The sequence below is a fragment of the Eretmochelys imbricata genome, chromosome 17, assembly GCF_965152235.1.
Source record: "Eretmochelys imbricata isolate rEreImb1 chromosome 17, rEreImb1.hap1, whole genome shotgun sequence".
Lineage (NCBI taxonomy): Eukaryota > Metazoa > Chordata > Testudines > Cheloniidae > Eretmochelys > Eretmochelys imbricata.
Genome location: NC_135588.1, coordinates 16,473,315 through 16,491,450, shown reverse-complemented (window position 1 = coordinate 16,491,450; position 18,136 = coordinate 16,473,315). Strand labels below are relative to the sequence as shown.

Genomic DNA, 18,136 nt, shown 5'->3' with positions numbered 1-18,136 from the left:
ACAATTGAAAATCCAACGTCTTTAAATCTAAAAAATTTAGACAGTTGGGCTGTCAAGGTTCCTTCCCCACTCTGAACTCTAGGGTACAGATGTGGGGACCTGCATGAAAGACCCCCTAAGCTTATTCTTACCAGCTTAGGTTAAAAGCTGCCATCACCAAAGTGTTACACAAAGAACAGGGGAAGTGCCCACTTGGAAACGTCTCCCCCGCCAAAATATCCTCCCAAGCCGTAAACCCCTTTTCCTGGGGAAGGCTTGATAAAAATCCTCACCAGTTTGCATAGGTGAACACAGACCCAAACCCTTGGATCTTAAGAACAATGAAAAAGCAATCAGGTTCTTAAAAGAAGAATTTTAATTAAATAAAAAGTAAAAGAATCACCTCTGTAAAATCAGGATGGTAAATACCTTACAGGGTAATCAGATTCAAAACACAGAGAATCCCTCTAGGCAAAACCTTAAGTTACAAAAAGACACAAAAACAGAAATATACATTCCATTCAGCACAACTTATTTTATCAACCATTTAAACAAAACAGAATCTAACGCATATCTAACTAGATTGCTTATTAGCCCTTTACAGGAGTTCTGACCTGCATTCCTGCTCTGGTCCCGGCAAAAGCAACACACAGACAGAGAGAACCTTTGTTTCTCCCCGCACCCCCCAGCTTTGAAAGTATCTTGTCTCCTCATTGGTCATTTTGGTCAGATGCCAGCGAGGTTATCTTAGCTTCTAAACCCTTTACAAGTGAAAGGGTTTTCCCTCTGGCCAGGAGGGATTTAAAGGTGTTTACCCTACCCTTTATATTTATGACATGGGCTAAAAGTGATAGTTTGTTGTTCTAGGCTAAACCAGTTGCATCATGGTAATGAGCACTGTGCTTTAATAGATGCCTAAAGGGGGAAGAGTAAAATGAAGTATTGCTAAGTAAATCACAATTCAAGTGAGTTTGAATGCTATGGTTCATTTTAACTTTGGAGACAGATCTTATTTGTTTCCTTGGGTGGTGGGGAGGGGAAATAAGCATTTACCATGATACCAAACATTCGGAAGAATTAGGCAAGGGAGCACAAAATCTTTTGTGACTGTATCCCCTTGCAACGGTACTAGAATAAAAAGTTAAAGGTAATTTTAACAGACAAAGATGACAGGTTCCAAAGTGGTTGGTCTGGGTAAGTCCTAGGCAATCTCTTCACCATTTTACAGTTTCTGCTACTACTTTTGAGCTGTCTGGTTTTTCTACCTTTTGGCACCTGGTTGCTATGGTGATGGTTGCACTAGAAAAGCTAGATAGACAGATCTGCCTGGGCAATAGTGCGGTAGCATCCAACATTTTCAGTTCTCCACTAAGCTGGTGTAGACCATTTTGGAATCTGGAAAAACCGACTGCAGGATTTAGCTAGGAACAATGCTCCCCAAGCGCCTAGCGAGTAGAGGCTAAACATCTTTCTAAGTCCATGTTAATTTCTGACCTGAAAAAGCTTGTCTGCAGAAGAGCTGGGTGAGCTATTCATAGCAAACGATTTATTAGATAAACAGAGCCCTCTTTGCTGTGTACAAATCATCTGCCAGCAGTCATTGTATTTCTTAATTGGTTCATCATTCACAATGACAAGCTGATATTCTATGCAAACATAGCTCAGCCTATAGGTCGCTTGTGAACTACTCACTGCAGCTACGGGCTTTGACTACTGGCTGTTCATGTTAAGTGCTCACCTAAGTCGTTCAGCATTATTTATGCTTCCCAAGTGGCTGGTGAAATTTTTATGGATCAGAGGAGAAGCTATTGAGGAAGGAACAGTCCTGCACTGGATTTATAAAAAGGCGCCGGGGGAAGGGGCGGGAGGGAGACTGGAGTAAGTCACCAGGGCTGCCTAAGTCCCCAGTTCAGAACAGCCCTGGTGCACAAGTCCATTCCTATTCCATACAGCACAGAAGCATGTGTGTCTCATTAACTTCATGTGCTTAAGTGCTGTCCTACATAGGCCCTTGCTCAGGAAAGTATGCCTAATACCGCTGGGTCTACTCTCGAAACTTTGCCAGTGTTTGTCTGTTGGGGTGTGATTTTTTTTTTTAGATGTTTTTTCACCAGCAAACACCCTAGTGGAAGCGCAGTTATGCCAGCCTAAAAGTACTTTTGCCAGCATAGCTTATTTTGCTCTGGGGATCAGTATCCGTTCTTTGACAAAAGAATTTGTCTATTTGACAAACATACTGGTGTAAGCTGCAGTTACACTAGGTGGGTTTGCTGGCACAGCTGTACTAGTAGTTTTCTCATGTAGACCTGGCCTAACTCATTTTCAAGTTGGCCACGTGCACACTGGCACAAATACAGTTTTGCACAAGTATTCAGAAGACTTCAGCTGTCTGTGATCAGTCTTCTGGGTTGAGAACAATTCCCTTGTAACTGAGCTGCAAATGCCACTGAAGTAAATTTGCAGATTTTTATCCAACCAAATCTCTGCTCATACTTTTTTTTTTTTTAACACAACATTCACCTGCCTTTCTTTTCTGCCCTTTCTCTTACAGTTCAGACCTTGTCAGAAAAGGCTTCTTTAACCAGTCACCTTAGTTCTCATTCTCTCTCCTTCTGCACCACTGTCTTATTTTAACATCATTTGAACATGTTTGAAAAGAATTTCACAATGTCTTTGTGTTTGGTTGCTTCAGTATCCACTTGATTTGCTTCCCTTGAGTTGATCTCTTTCTGTCTTGTATTTATTCTCTCAAATACTTGCCATAAAGACCTGGCTGTTGATCCCAAGAGGTTTTGCAATTCATCTTCCCAAACTAGTTCTTCTGAGGCCTGCATACTGCCCTCCATCCATATTAACATCAGTGGAAGCTCCCTGACGCTCATCAGGAGCAAAGTATGGTCCTTAATCTTAGCAATTGGTAACGGAATAGCCTTGGTAAATCATCTAGGCTATGCTCCTGTTGTCTCCCCAGTACCTGCTAGAGAACTGGGAATTTGCAGAAACTCCAGTTTAGTGAGTGTATCATAGGCTGTTTGGCTAGGGCTGCTGTTGTAGGAGTTCCCTTCCAGTACTCAGCAGGTCCCCCTCATTAGACCAGGACTGACAGTGCAAACTCATCAAGTGTTTTGAGCAGTCCAGAGACGCCCCTGTCTAATGGGTCACTCCGTGTGAAACCACGCTGACATCTTTCCCCGGCTGCAGAAGCTGCTGTTCCCCCACCCCCTGAGAACTTTTGGCAGAATTCTCCCGTAGAACTTGGTGTAGTCACAAATCACAATGGCCTGGCCCTGCTGTCTGAGTAGGAGTAGGAGACGCAGTGAGCAGGGTGCATGGCTCTGGCTCACTGCTGTCTGCACCTGCTCAATCAACGACTTTGTGTTTTTTAAAAAAAATACAGGTGGGGGGTTTGCGGTATTTATTTATTTTTTGAGAGACTAGAGACTGAATTCCCAGGGACCCTGGTGCTCAGTGCATGTCTGTTCAGGTCACCGTGCCGGCAATTGTTTTACTCTTTGCAGTCGAACTAACACAGCAACTCCTCTGATGGCAGCATTTGGGAGAGTTCATCCCAACTTGAGAACTATTCGGTTTGTGTTCAGTGGTCTCAGAGAGCAGAAACCTCCCCTAAGCCGTCTGCTAGGGATAACGTCCTGCTTTGGGAAGTCCCCAGCAGGCACTGAGCCAGTGGACCCAGTTCCTTTGCCTCTCTCCCCACAGCCTCTCGGAGACGGTAGCCTGCTGGTATGAATGAGAGAGCAGCTCCCAGTCCGTGCCAAGGCTGGGGTTGGGGCAGCGAATCGTGGAGCTGTAAAAGGCTCCCTGAAAGGCCGTGCACGGGCACATCTAAACCAAAGCTGGGCGCAGCAGAGAATCTGCCCCAAGGATTTTAAGATGTGTTGCAGCCAAATGTTAAGCGACTGTCACTGTAAATATGCTTTCAAAACTAGAAATAGGCTCAGATACCAGAAAATCGCTGGCCTATCCAGTCACTTTTTTTTTTCATTTAAAAAGTTCATTATTTAAAATAGTTTTAAAAAAAAAAAAACTTAATCGGGGAGAAAACATAATGGTGGATGCTCGAATCCAAAGCGTGGGAAACGTAACGCTGATGCTGTTGTGATCCCAAACGTAAAGACAAGAGGAAGCTGACTTTTAAAAGCAGCGCAAGAAACGGCATTTAAATCCCGCTAACGTTGTGGTGGAAAACGGCCGCTCAGGAAATTCAGTGTTGCGATTGACTTGCCCTCCTTAATTCACACCATATGTGTCTGCCTCTCCTTTCCTCCCTCCCCCCTTGCGAATGAATGATGCGGTGTGTTTTTGCCTGTTCTTGTGGCAATCATAGCTGAAGGGAGGGAAAAAGCTCCCACCTTAAAGGGGCACTGTGAGGTTGCTGAGTCAAAGAGAAAAGGCTTCTAGACAGTGGCCCATAGGGAAAAATTTACCTTCATGAATTTTATCCTTTTTGATCCTTCCCCCCCGCCCCTGCAATCCCCAAAAACGAACGGTTCCCATTGTGGAACTAAAATACAGTCCAGAGAATTTTTTAAATTACTTTCAGACCAACAGATCATATAAAGTAGGTTTTAAAAAAACAACCCTTGATCTACATCAACTGTGTTCTTTCTAAACTCTGGACAGTGGTATATAGTGCAGACTTTTATTGTTTGGTTACCCTGTCCTTCTCATTCATGCCAGTCTTGCTTCATTCACCTCTTATAGCCTACCTAGAAGCTCTTTGGCGTAGCCTCTGTCATGTACTGTATTTGTACAGCACCTAGCACGATGGGGCTCCTCCTGGTTGAGGCCTCTAGGTGATGATGGAATATAAATGATTAATAACAACTATCACCCACCTACTCCCAAGATCAAAGGAGAAATACTCTGAGATTTTTTGGGTGGGGGTTTCAGTGAAGCTATTATCCTGAAAAGCAGAAGCTGTAGAATAAACATGTGCTGTGATTAGGCTTATGCAGACTCTGTATTCCAGTGGCTCCTACAGGACTGAATTAGGATTGAGCTCCCTGCTGCGCTAGGTGCTGTATAGACACACAGGCCTAGAAAGAAATGATCTCTGAATTGCTTGCAGTTTAGGCTGAGATGCAAGAGAGAAATGGCAGGAGGGGAGGGTGAGGATAAACAGCAGTGAGATCATGGGGTTATATGGTCCAATGATGTGTGCTTGATTCAGCAGGTATCTCTGCTGTAGCAGAGTGCGAAATGTAACTAATTATGTTTTTGATTGAAACATGAAAAGGAATCATAACTGGAAATAAGCTTTCTGAATAAACCTGCATGCCTCGACTGCTGTAAGTAAATTTCCGGTCATTCGTTCTACAGATTAATACTACTTACATGACTTTATTTCCCATGTCTATGCTTTTCTGGAGGATGCTATGGATCTTGTCATTTGGGAAGTGGCTGTGGGCAGCTGGACTCCATGGAAGGCTTTTCAAGTAGAGGACAGTATGTATTTTGTGTAAATGCTCTGTCAACAGAGCCGGGGAAGGTGGTGGAGGGCGCTCTGTCGGATTGACACCTCGCAGCTGTAAGTTCTAAAACTCTGCATATGCTCCTAGAGTTCTGTTTTTCTCCCTCTGGCTTTTCTTTAACTTCATTGGAAGTCGTTTGTGTCCCAAAGCCGTTTTCTCTCTTCAGTGACTTTATGTTCATCTGTGACTATATTCAAAAACCCCTTCGGACACACTTCAGGAGCTGGGCAAAGGGTTGGCATGGAGTTTTCCATAAGGAAAATGAGATCATATTTGCCTTTGGTGGTTGCAAACCATGTGTTTCCCGCAGATATAAGAATGACATTAATGTTCTAAAGCCAACGTTGTAGAACTCTTCTCCTGCTGTCCTGTAAATTATTGCTGAGCAGTTAACACTTACTTTAGCTAGACCAGAGCTTCCCAAATTATTGTCTGTGGAGCACTTAGGGTATGCCTACACTGCAGTTAGACACCTGCAGCTGACTTGAGCTCATTGGACTTGGGCTAAGGGGCTGTTTAATTGAGGTGTAAATGTTTGGGCTCAGGCTGCAGCCCAAGCTCTGGGATCCCCTGTCAGGGTCCTTCAGCCCAGGCTCCAACCTGAGCCCAAATGTCTACATTACAATTAAACAGCCCCTTAGCCTGAGCTCCATGAGCCTGAGTCAGCTGATACAGGCCACCCATGAGTTTTTAATTGCAGTGTAGACATACTGTAACTGGTGGTCATCAGAGAAGAATTGGCTTCTCGCATTGTGCTGGCTCTACCCCATTTTCCAGTGGGGAGAAACAGAACAGACAGGAGTGGGGAGAGGAAGTGAAGAGCTAGAGCAGACAGACAACTCCTTTAAAAAACGTTAAGAATACATGAAATTCTCTCGCTGTCCCATGTATGCAATTGGTGTAGCTGCCGCAGGAAAATGATGTGACTGCAAATGCGGGGGGAGATCTATTAAGATGCAGTCACTGCTTTGGAAAAGTTTGGGGATCCTGGAGTTTGATATCCAAGTACAGGGAAAGGATGGTGTGGTGATCAAGGCAGTGGACTGGCAGTCAGGAGAATTGCTTCTAGGCCTGGTTCTACCACAGACAACTTTGGTGGCCTTGGGGAAGTCACTTAAGTTAACACTTTAAAAAATGGCAGCTGATTTTTGGGTGCCCCACTCAAGATGCCTTGGGCTTAACCTCTTGTAGGTGCTAAGCACTCTCATTGACTGCGGATGCTCACTACCCCTGCATATCAGGTCCACAGTTTCTCAAGCTGTGCCCCCAGGATGAGCTAATCTTTGTCTGATGGGTGAAGCATAGTGGATTGTTAGAACATCTCAAGGTCGCCCTTTCTTTGCAAAGAAGTCCTGACTCTCCGCTATGTTACATTTGGCTTTAGTGGAGTCACACTAGTGTGAAACCAGAGTAATGTAGTGCAGACGTGGGGCCTGCGACATGTGGTCATTAAAGATTTCATGACAAGTTTTTAGGAGAAAAGAGTTAACTCAGGTGTCTTGGCCACATTTCCAGTTTCTTTATGCCTATGAAGAAAATCTCCCCTGTGTTTTTCATTTGGAGAAATTAATTTGGAGGAGCGTGGGGGAATTAAAATTTGTGTTACTTTGCTGACACATGAGGGTGTTCCACTCCAGAAAAGGCTGTTTTTTCAGTCATGGGGCAAGTGACTGTTCCCTATGTCTGTCTAGTAAATAAATAAGGGGAAAAAAGCACTCCATAGAGGTATTATTACCTTTAATCTTCCTCCCGAACCCTAACCGGGAGCATGCTCTTTATTTAGCACTGAAATATGGAACCATAAATACAGAGCTGGGGTTGTACAAAGCAGCACCTAATGGAAAACTTCTTGACGCTGCAAATAAGTGGATGAGCAACTGATCTAATATATTATCGTGGGGCATCCCCCTGTATCCTGATTCTATAGGTACAAAAATCTATGCTTTAGCTAGAATTTACTGTAGATGAAAAATGTTAGATAATGTAATCAGCCTTAGTGCCAAGAAGGTGAAAGTATAAAATGAGAGAGAGAGAGAGAATAAGCTGAGCTGGACATCTACGCCTGGTGGGAACAGACTCTGTCTTCACCCCTTTGAGAAGTATTTTTAATTAGATTCTTCTCTCTGATGCGCATTGCAAATTCTTTCTTTCTGTCTGCTGTCTATGCAACCCCTAGCTCCTGGCAAACTACAGAGGCGTCTCAGGAATAAACTAATCAAATTCATTTGATTCTTTTTTCTTTTTTTTTTAAAGATATAAACTCAATCTGGCAGCCTGAAGCTGAAATGGGCCTTTTACCATGCGAGTCTAAATAATTTGAATTAATAGCTCACACGTAACAAGAACTACAACCTAAACCTCTCCAATTGAGCAGTGACGTTGCCACTTTCTCTGCTGCCATATGTTGGCCTTGAATAACTTAGCAGCACCTGAGCCCATTGGAGTTCAGCTGCAGGAAAACGGTAGTGGATATTATTCAATGGCAAATTCTGCCATTCTCTTTCGTAGCCAGTCGGCCAAGTTCATCCAAATTGCCATGGTGCTCCAATATAAGGTTTTGCAGGAGGGCAGTAAGGAAGTCCCTTTCCTGGGTTTGTATCAGTCTCGGAAGGGAGACACCTCACGTTCTTTGCTTCCACCGAGGTACTTAGTGCTTTCAGAGAAGATATAATTAATATTTCATCACCTTCTTGCAAATCTGTCCAGGGGAGAGCAACAATCTGTCTTGGCTGGCGAATGTAACAGTGTGGTCGGCTCTAAGACCCTCTATAGATATGTGGGCAGCTTCTGCTGAGTCACCTTAAAATCCCTGCTGTCAGACTTGAGGTAACTATTGCATAGCTCCAATCACAGTATAACTGGGTGGGTGCCTCTCGTTGGAACAGAAGGAAGTAGGAAAGAAGAGGTGGTCCTGGAGGGGATTGTAGGGACAGCTGAACTCAGGGAAGTAGCTTAGGTTGAGGTCGGTGTCAGTTTTCAGCAGCCAATAAGACCAAACCTCAGGTGGGGGGTGAACTCAGACCCCAACTCAGGGCCTCTGCTCTCTGAGCATGAAGTAGGCATCCAGCCTGCTCAGAGCATGTGATGGTGTGGATGGAAATGCATGTTGGGGAGGCTCTGTAGGAGCCCCCCTAGTCCTTAATGGATACCTGCTCTAATGGTTAAAGCATGGGATGTGTAAGGATTGGCAGGACTTGAACCTGGGCCTGCAGGGCTATCAGGCAACAATGCAGATTCCTAACTAGCTGCCAAAACTGCCCTGCTTCTCTGTTCCTGAACTCCCCGTGTTGACCTTGGCTCAGACTTGGATTCTGACTCCCAATCAACCCCTGGAACCATAACATGGACCCTGATATGGTACTGATCCTCAGTCTGATTCCTGACTGTCTCCTTCTCTGACCCTTGGCTTAGTTCCTGACTCTGACTCCGGCTTGACCCTCATCTTGACTCTTGACCATGATATTGGCTCTGACCCCTGGCTGCGCTTCTGGAATCTCAAGCTCCTGCCACTATTCTGCCTGCCTTTGCCCAGGATCCTGACAGAACAGAGATTCAAGACATCTGCGTTCTGTCCCTGGCTCTGCCACTGACTTATGTGGCCTTGGGCAAGTCACTTAGCCACTCTCTGGCTCAGGTTCCCCATTTTAAAAGGAGCGTGATAATACTGTGAGGCTTAACTCATACGTCTTTGAGGCAAGGAATTCCTGAAGTGGAAGGTACCATAGAAGCACCAAGTGTTATATTATCAATATACTGGCAAAGGGAGTAGGAGCTACACTGAAGGAGCGAGACCGAGAATATTGCTTCTAATTCTGCATGAATAAAATCCTTTAATTTTTGGTCACCTCAGCCCGACTGATTCACTTGAACCCTTTGAACCTTGGTAATAATTATAGTTGCCCTGAGGGTACTCAAGTAAACTCCTCTCCATTCCCTCTTCTCTTCTTCCCTCTTTTCTCATACTGTCTGGCCCAAAGCAGACTCTCTCCCCCGGCCCCCCCCCACCATGGGGTTTAAAGGAAAACAGCTCGCTAGCCCAGTGTAGACGAGGTGTAACAATTCTGAAAGTCCTTTAGGGCACGTCTACACCGCAACTGGGAGTGAGCCTTGCCGCCCGGGTTGACAGCCAGGCACTAGCTTCACTGGAGCTAGCAGTGTGGACGTTATGGCACGCACGGAGGTTGGAGCCAGGGGGTCAAGTGGGCTTGTACTCGGGTGGCCAGCCTGTGCTGCAACATCCACCCTGCTATTTTTAGGACGCTAGTGTGTGTGTCCGTCCGTCCGTCCGTCCGTCCGTCCGTCCGTCCCTTGGCTGGGCAGTGAGCTCCCGGCTGCAGTGTAGACATATCCCTAGAAACAATCTTCCACATGGACGGCCTTGTCTACCCAGAGCGTCAAGTTGAGCATATCCACGCCAGCCAACCCGAAGCAATATAAGGTTTGGCCTTGTGACCCTACCAGAGTGGCCTGCACTGATTCAGGTGGGCTGGCTGTCATCTGGGACAGCTATCATCATCTTGAGTTTCCTAGCGGAGATCGTCTCCTTGCTCCCTATGGAAATTTCCTTCCCTCCCCCCAAATGCCACACATGTGGGTCCCCTCTTTATGGCCATGCCCCTGCCCCACATTACCATGAAAGGAGGTGGTGGTGGGCTCTCTCAGCTGGTGCACTAGTGAGGTTGGTCAGCTGAGGGGACTGTCAGCTCTGACCCCCGTCAAAGATGCATAACTGCCAGAGTTGATGGCACCCTAGTTGTGCCAGTCTGTTGCGCCTACAATGGCCTACAAGCGTCTGAATGATAACGAGTTGGACTCAGGGCTTAACCCTATAAATTATCAGATTAACTCCACCAGTTGTTGTCTGGCACATGATCTGCTGTGGCCGATCTATGCGTGAACAATAGGCAAGTTCCACTGCCTGAGAGACACTTACAATTGATTGGTCTTTCTAATGTAGACCAGGCCCTAGTTGTTACAGAACTAGTGGTCTGAAGCCTATATGTTGTGTGGCTCAAAAACAAAGCATCTCCTAGCCCTGGCTGGATTATGGAGGTCCCTGGATAACAGACAAGGACAGGCAGCGTCTTTGGATGCTGAATGTTGTATGATTGGGGTTTACAGGGTCATGGCTATTGACAGAATCCCAGACAGGAGAGACAGGAAAACCCCACCCCTTAGGTCTTTTAGTCTAGTGCAGTGGTTCTCAAGCAGGGGTCCGGGGCCCCCTGGGGGGCTGCGAGCAGGTTTCAGGGTGTCTGCCAAAATAAACCAGAGAGGAGGGCTGGCGTTAGACTCATCGGGGCCCAGGACAGAAAGCCGAAGCCTGAGCCCCGCCGCCTGGGGCTGAAGCTGAATCCTGGGCAATTTAGCTTCGCAAGGACTCCTGAGCAACTTAGCTTCGCAGGGCTTCCTGTGGTTTGGGGCTCTGGGCATTTGCCCTGCTTGCTACCCCCTAATGCCGGCCCTGGCTTTTAATCTACTGGATATGCAGAAAAACAGTTGTTGTGTCACAGGTGGGCCGTAGAGTTTTTATAGCATGTGGGGTGGCCTCAGAAAGAAAAAGAATGAGAACCCCTGATCTAGTGGTCCTTCTGTGGTCCCAAATGTGGCTTTCTTGCTGTTGTCACAGAGAAGTAAAAGGAAATAACAATCCCAAACCAACCTTCCTGCCCTCATTTCACATCAGCCCTTTGGAGGCCTTCTCTGTGTGCATGCATGCCCTCATAAGCATTCATTGAGCTGGCATGCTGGCAAATACTAGTGTTCTGCTTGCAATATATATATCATTAAAGAGGAGTTGTAAGTGGCCTTCAGCAGATAGGACTGTGTTATTAACATGGACAGCCTTTATAAGAGAGACAGCCTTCTAAGGAGAAACAGTAATTCTAGGGTTTCCTCTCACATTGGATCCTGAAAGGATTATTTTCTCATTGCTGCTTGAGAGATGTGTGCAAATATCTCTTGCATCAGCTGCATTAATGGAACTTGTATCTCTGCAAATCTAGCTGCCCTGGGGTGATGGGTGGAGACTCCCGACTCAGGTTTCAGTAAAAAATCTTTACAGCTTCATTAGGGAAAATTTTCTCTGTCCTGTATTTCTGGTCCTGTACATTCCTTTGACCCTCACTTCCCTATTGGCTTGGATGGTGACCTGACTTTCGGACAACACTTGACTTGATACAAATTTTTGTTTTTTAAACAAACTATTCATGGCACCTACATCACCACATGAGAAGAGACCCATATTGCACCTTAAAACCATGCTGTGCTACTCTGCAGTGAGTGACTAATGACCTTGTGCCAAACTGGCACATTGCCAGTTGGGCTCTTTTTTTCTTTGTGTGTCTGTCTCCCTGTTTCTGAAGATCATGTTTTCTCTCTTTCCCAGGCATTCTGTAGCATCTGGAACAAAACTCCCCAGGCACTGGCCAAAAATATTGCCCTCCGTAATTTAATGCTTGTGTAACACAGTTCCCCACCATGAATGCTCAGCACTTCTGGTGACTGGGATCTTCAGCACCAAAGTTCAGGCTTCTACCACTTGGGCTACAGAAGTAACTCTGCTGGCTGTTAGTTGTAGTAGACTCCTTATCCTCTGTGTGGATGACCCACTAATGGAAGAAGTGTCACACAGTCAGCATGTTCCAATGGTAGTCATGTATAATGATGATCATTCCTACTTCAGCCTTCCAAATGACAGCAGTGCTTTGCAGCCTTGAAGAGTGCTCAGGGTTACTGTAGAGGGAGTGAGTCAGGATTGGTAAAGTAGCCACCAAAATGTTTTAATCAGGCAGTGCAATCTCCCTTCATTGGCTTCCATCAGTGATGGTACTGTCTGTCAGTTTAGAGAGGGCTGCTGAGAGCAGGGCCTGTAGCCGTAGGGCGAATGGAGCGGATGTAAGGGGAGAAATGGTGAAGAAGAGTGAAAATCAGAGAAAAGAGCAAATGAAGACTAGAGAGAGGAGGCTGGAAACAGTCATGACTCATGGTTCTGTAGCTGCCAGGTTGAAACAGTGTCTAGTCCTAATCAGCCAAAGTTGTTTAAACAATATGTTAGAAACTCTAATGAGGATGGTGGGATGGTGTCTGGAAGGATAAAGATCATTGACTTTTCAGCCTTGGGATACTGATTTGACTCCATTTTTGTCCTTTACATTACATGTTTTATGCCTTCCTTATCGAAAGTGACACAGTAGGTGTCTTTAGCTTCACACATTTTCCTTCGCTGTGCTGTCTCTCAGAATGAGATGCAAGATTGATCTACTCCTCTGGCTTCACTTCGTCATAGGATTTGAGCTAATGCTTTCTCCTGAAGTGCTTAGAGAATGTCAAGATTGGGAAAAGGGCAGGATTGGGAAAATACTGGCCAGTGAATGACTTTTAAGCAGATCTAGAGGGTGAGTCTGGAGTCAAACTTCCCCCAGTTTACAGGTGTTTGGATCAGAGACAGTTTTAGTTCATCCCGATGATGCCCCTTTCTTGGGTCTGAGTGGGATGGGTGAAACGGTTTGTCCTAGATGTTTTGCCTGAGCTAAAAGGCCTGGAGGACTAGAAATGGTTAAAAAAAAGTTAAAAATCATAGCTGTTTCTTTTGCAGGGTTCAAATCAGACCCCCCCCCCCTTTTTTGCAAAAAATAATAACAACTAGTGATTTTTATTGAAACAATAATCCAAGTTTCTCGTTTACTGAAAATCCATTTTCTTTTTGGTAATATTTTTATGATAATCTCAATTTAAAATTTTCATTAAAAATTTTGGAACATGACCAAGCGGGGTTGGTTGTTTGTTTTTTGTGGGAAATTTTTTATTTTCTAAAAAGGCCATAATTAATGTGGTTTTTGTTGTTGTTTTTAAATTTGCAGCAAACTATATGGAGGATTTACTCTATGAGCACAGTCCCTGAGTTGGGGTGGGTGGTAGTGTTTGCTTTGACTTTGTTTCCTAGAGTAACCAGGCCTTAAGCTAACAGGGAATACTGGGTGTCTCTCCAGATTGGCAATGCTGCTACACATCCTTGCTCTAGGTTGCCAGTTCAAATCCCATCCAGCTCAGGTAGTCCTTCCCATTCATGGCTCTGTGTGTATGTAATGTTTCCAATACAAATGACACTAATTTAGCACCTAAGGAATGAACTATGCACTCCTTTCAGAACAGACATGCTGAAATGGGGGGCAGTATGGTGTAGGGATTTATTCTTCAGAGTGATCAGTCCAGCACATTTCACCCAATCTATGGAGTTGCAATTACTGCCTGAGTCCCATGGTGCAGCAATGCACAGGTGTTAGAGGTGAATAAAAACATGCTTTGGAGACAGGAATTGCAGCTCGGGAGGGCACTGTCCAGCTTCTGGTTTCATAAGGAGGAAAATCACAAATATGGTTTCCTTAGGTTTCATGCCCCTAGTGACCTTGGCAACACCAACAGCCTGTAGCTGTCCTCCAGACTTTAGTCTGCTGATAGTGGCCAAAGTAGCAATGCTAAATCCAGGTCAGACTTAGCTGTTTCCCATCTATAGGTTGTGGAGTACTTTATGAAAGCAGACATGTACTGAAGAGGAAATTGAGACACCATGAACTGAAGTGACTTACTCATGGATACAGGCCAGGACAGTAGCAGAGCTGGGAAAAGAACCCAGGAGTCCTGCGTACGTCTCTCATGCCCTATCCATCGGATCTCTCTGGCTGCCTCCATACAATTGCTGCTGCCTTTGTTTCCCCAGGCAGCCCTACTACTCTCATTCCAAAGTGATAAAGCTGTGAGCTCATTTGAGTGCTTGATGGAAATGAATACCTACGTTTTGATTAAACCGTTCAGCTCATGGGCTGATGCAACCTGCCAGCTGGCTTTTTTAAAAAAAAATACTTATTTTAGCAGCATTAGCAGATTATCAGGGTTGACTAAATCTGCATGTCTGAGTCAGATGAATTTCCTGGGTTCACCACACACACATTCCTGTATGCCTGCCAGGGGATGGGACGTTCAACAATTGGTTCTAATGCTATCATGCAAATATGACAGGCTCGACTACTCATTATTGATTTATAAATGTGTTCCCCAGTCCCTTCAGGGCTGGGGGAAGCGCTGCTTGTCATGGGACAGTAGGGTTGCCAGCCCTCCAGGATTGTCCTGGAGTCTCCAGGAATTCAAGATGAATCTTTAATTAAAGATTATCATGTGATGAAACCTTCACAAGTAGGTCCAACCAAAACTGGCAACTCTATGGGATAGTTGTGTCTATGCTTGCTTAGGGGATAAGATAATCCTGAATGATGTATGTTGTATGGAATATATCAGGATAGCTAAGAGAAGAATTGAAACTTGCTTTAGGGGAAAACTCCATATTGTTGTCACTGTTAAGTGGAGACAAAAATGTTACCAGTTATTACTCTTTTGGTTAGTGGAGTTGACTTTTTTAATAGAGATAGTTATACTAGTAAATGTCCTTATGTGGATACAGTTTTACCAGTTATAAGATGTCTTATACCAACAGAGTTATTCCCCTTCCCAAATAGGAATAGCTATGCTGGTATAAATCACCTTTACACCAATATAACTGTGTCCACACACGGGGTTGTGCTGCTTTAACCATCTACGTATTGCTAAAGCAGTGTGACTTTCTAGTGTAGACAAGCCAAGAGGAGGAATAAGACTTTAGTGTACCACTGGTTTCAGAGTAGCAGCCGTGTTAGTCTGTATTTGCAAAAAGAAAAGGAGTATTTGTGGAACCTTAGAGACTAACAAATTTATTTGAGCATATTCGCAAAAAGAAAAGGAGTACTTGTGGCACCTTAGAGACTAACAAATTTATTTGAGCATATTTGAGCCACAAGTACTCCTTTTCTTTTAGTGTAGCGCTGTGAGAACCAAGGACTAATCAGGGGGAGCTGATCAGACTTTTAAGTTGACCCATCTGGTATCCACTCCAGGCCCACATAGCTTGTAGAAAGAAATGTGACTTCGTGTATCTTTATAAACTTCATTAAAAGCAGGGAAACATATAACCTAAAGCTAAGCTAGTATTAACATTAAACTCCAGTTATGAATACAGCTGTCAACTCAAGGTCAGATTAACAAATTAGTCTTGATGTTGGATTAGAATTAAATCTTCAAATTAATACCATAAATAATCAATCCTTATAAATTCTAAGATGAAGGTGAATGTCCATTTGATTATAAATCTTAACTAAAGAATTCTGCTAATGTCAGTCAAATACATAACTTGAATGGTTAAATACATTTAATACTGAAACTGAATTACTATCTAAAGTCTGGACCACAAACTCAGAGCCAATTCTAAAGCTTTCTTGTTAGACTTCAGTTCTTGTGTGGTGGCTAACCCTTTCCTCCTAGTCCCTGCAGAGATATAATACAGACTTTAATAAACACTCTTATTAAGAAGTTTGACAACTCTTCTTTACCAGAAATTACAGCACGCAATTTCAAGCTTCTCAAGTTGTTTAAACATAGAATGCATTCTGAATAATTTTATGAGACCATACCTAAGGTCTGTTTAAACCTGGGGAACATGGACACGGCCACACTTTCAATTTCACCCCTAAAAATAAAAAGGGTGGGATGTCTTCCAGTGAATGAAAATAGAACATTTGAGATAATAGCAGTGTTGCAAACTCTTCAGCACTTGCAGACATCTGCTCTCATAGTGTCGGGGCTGAATCTGCAGTCAAGTAGCCTGATGATGATGATCCACTGACGCAGTGCTATGTGCTAGTGGGCCTGCTTTGGGTACAGGGAAAGACTGATCAGAGGCCAGTGGCCTATTTGTTGATGTTGTGACTTTGTCTCTCCAAGGTGATCAGTCTTGGAGATTCAGGAAGGTCAGTCTTCCCTCAAGTGGCTTGGGGACCCAAACGGCGAGGATTCTTGGCTTTCCCCTTGATTTTTATAGTTTGCAATCTTGACTTTCTCAGCCTTGATGCGCTTCCTTCCAGGATTCCTTCCGGGATCTTTGGACAAATCAGAGATGAGACCTACCTTGGAGCCTTGCAGCCTCATCCAATCAGGATCAAATTAATTCGTCCTTAATTAGTGTCGCTGTGGAAAAATCCTGCTTAAATCAGCAATTCAAAAAATATTCACTGTTTTGCCTACCACAGAGCCCGTAAGTCTGTAACCATCCTTCTCCCCCTCAAAAAATCTGCATGTTTGAGGAAGCTGGCATTGTCTTACAGGGTGAAAGGGCTGAGGATAACTTTATGTCACCAGTTTACAGAAAGTTCAATATAAAAATAACTAATTGGAAAACCCCAGCAACAAAACCAGTCACTTGATGTTCATTTGTCAGCAAAATTTTAAAATTCAAACTTCATAGTTTCATCATGTCCCATTTCTTATTCCTCTTGGAAACAAGGCACCTGCAGTAACCTTTCTATTTTGGAACTGAGTTATTGGTCAAACAGCTTCCCAGATGAAAACCGCTATCTAAGAGCTAGGTGGTGGTATTATTATTTCATTATTACCTTCTGAAAGCTACTTTAAAGCTTTAATCATGAGGAAACCTATTTGCAATATAAAACTTTATAAGGTTTATAGGTCCGTATAAGCTATTCTCCATTGGTCAAACTGGACAGTCTCTACGTAAAAGAATAAATGGACACAAATCAGATGTCAAGAATTATAACATTCATAAACCAGTCGGAGAACACTTCAATCTCTCTGGTCACGCAATCACAGACATGAAGGTCGCTATCTTAAAACAAAAAAACTTCAAATCCAGACTCCAGCGAGAAACTGCTGAATTGGAATTCATTTGCAAATTGGATACTATTAATTTAGGCTTAAATAGAGACTGGGAGTGGCTAAGTCATTATGCAAGGTAGCCTATTTCCTCTTGTTTTTTCCTACCCCCCCCCCCCGATGTTCTGGTTTAACTTGGATTTAAACTTGGAGAGTGGCCAGTTTGGATGAGCTATTACCAGCAGGAGAGTGAGTTTGTGTGTGTATGGGGGTGGGTTTTTGGAGGGGGGTGAGGGAGTGAGAGAACCTGGATTTGTGCAGGAAATGGCCTAACTTCATTATCATGCACATTGTGTAAAGAGTTGTCACTTTGGATGGGCTATCACCAGCAGGAGAGTGAATTTGTGTGGGGGGGTGGAGGGTGAGAAAACCTGGATTTGTGCTGGAAATGGCTTTTAGATAAGCTATTACCAGCAGGACAGTGGGGTGGGAGGAGGTATTGTTTCATATTCTCTGTGTATATATAAAGTCTGCTGCAGTTTCCACGGTATGCATCTGATGAAGTGAGCTGTAGCTCACGAAAGCTCATGCTCAAATAAATTCGTTAGTCTCTAAGGTGCCACAAGTACTCCTTTTCTTTCTCCTCAGAACGCAGATAACTCAGCAAACCTGCTGTAGCTTCTAATGTTAAGAAAGATACCAGCTGGTGTTGTGTTGCTGTTCAGTCACACACGCATTTTTATTCGTGGTGTGCAAAACATGTAGAGTGTCACACTGCTTCCTACCTGGCCTGGACTATGCACGTGGGTAATTGTGCCTCCTTTTTTCTTTGGTGTTGGTTTCTTTCTGAGGCCTGGTCTCAAGCTTTGCAGGCATAGCTGTGTCAGTTAGTGGTATGATTTATTTTATTTATTTTGCTGAAATACCCCAAAGCCCTAGTGTAGATGCAGTTACATGGGCAAAAAAGGTCC

General features: G+C 44.1%; 1 protein-coding gene across 1 annotated transcript in view; it reads left to right on the top strand.

Moving 5' to 3' along the window:
- Positions 1–18,136, top strand: part of CLIP2 (CAP-Gly domain containing linker protein 2) — a 94,480-nt gene that overhangs the window by 34,412 nt on the left and 41,932 nt on the right. The window lies entirely within an intron of this gene.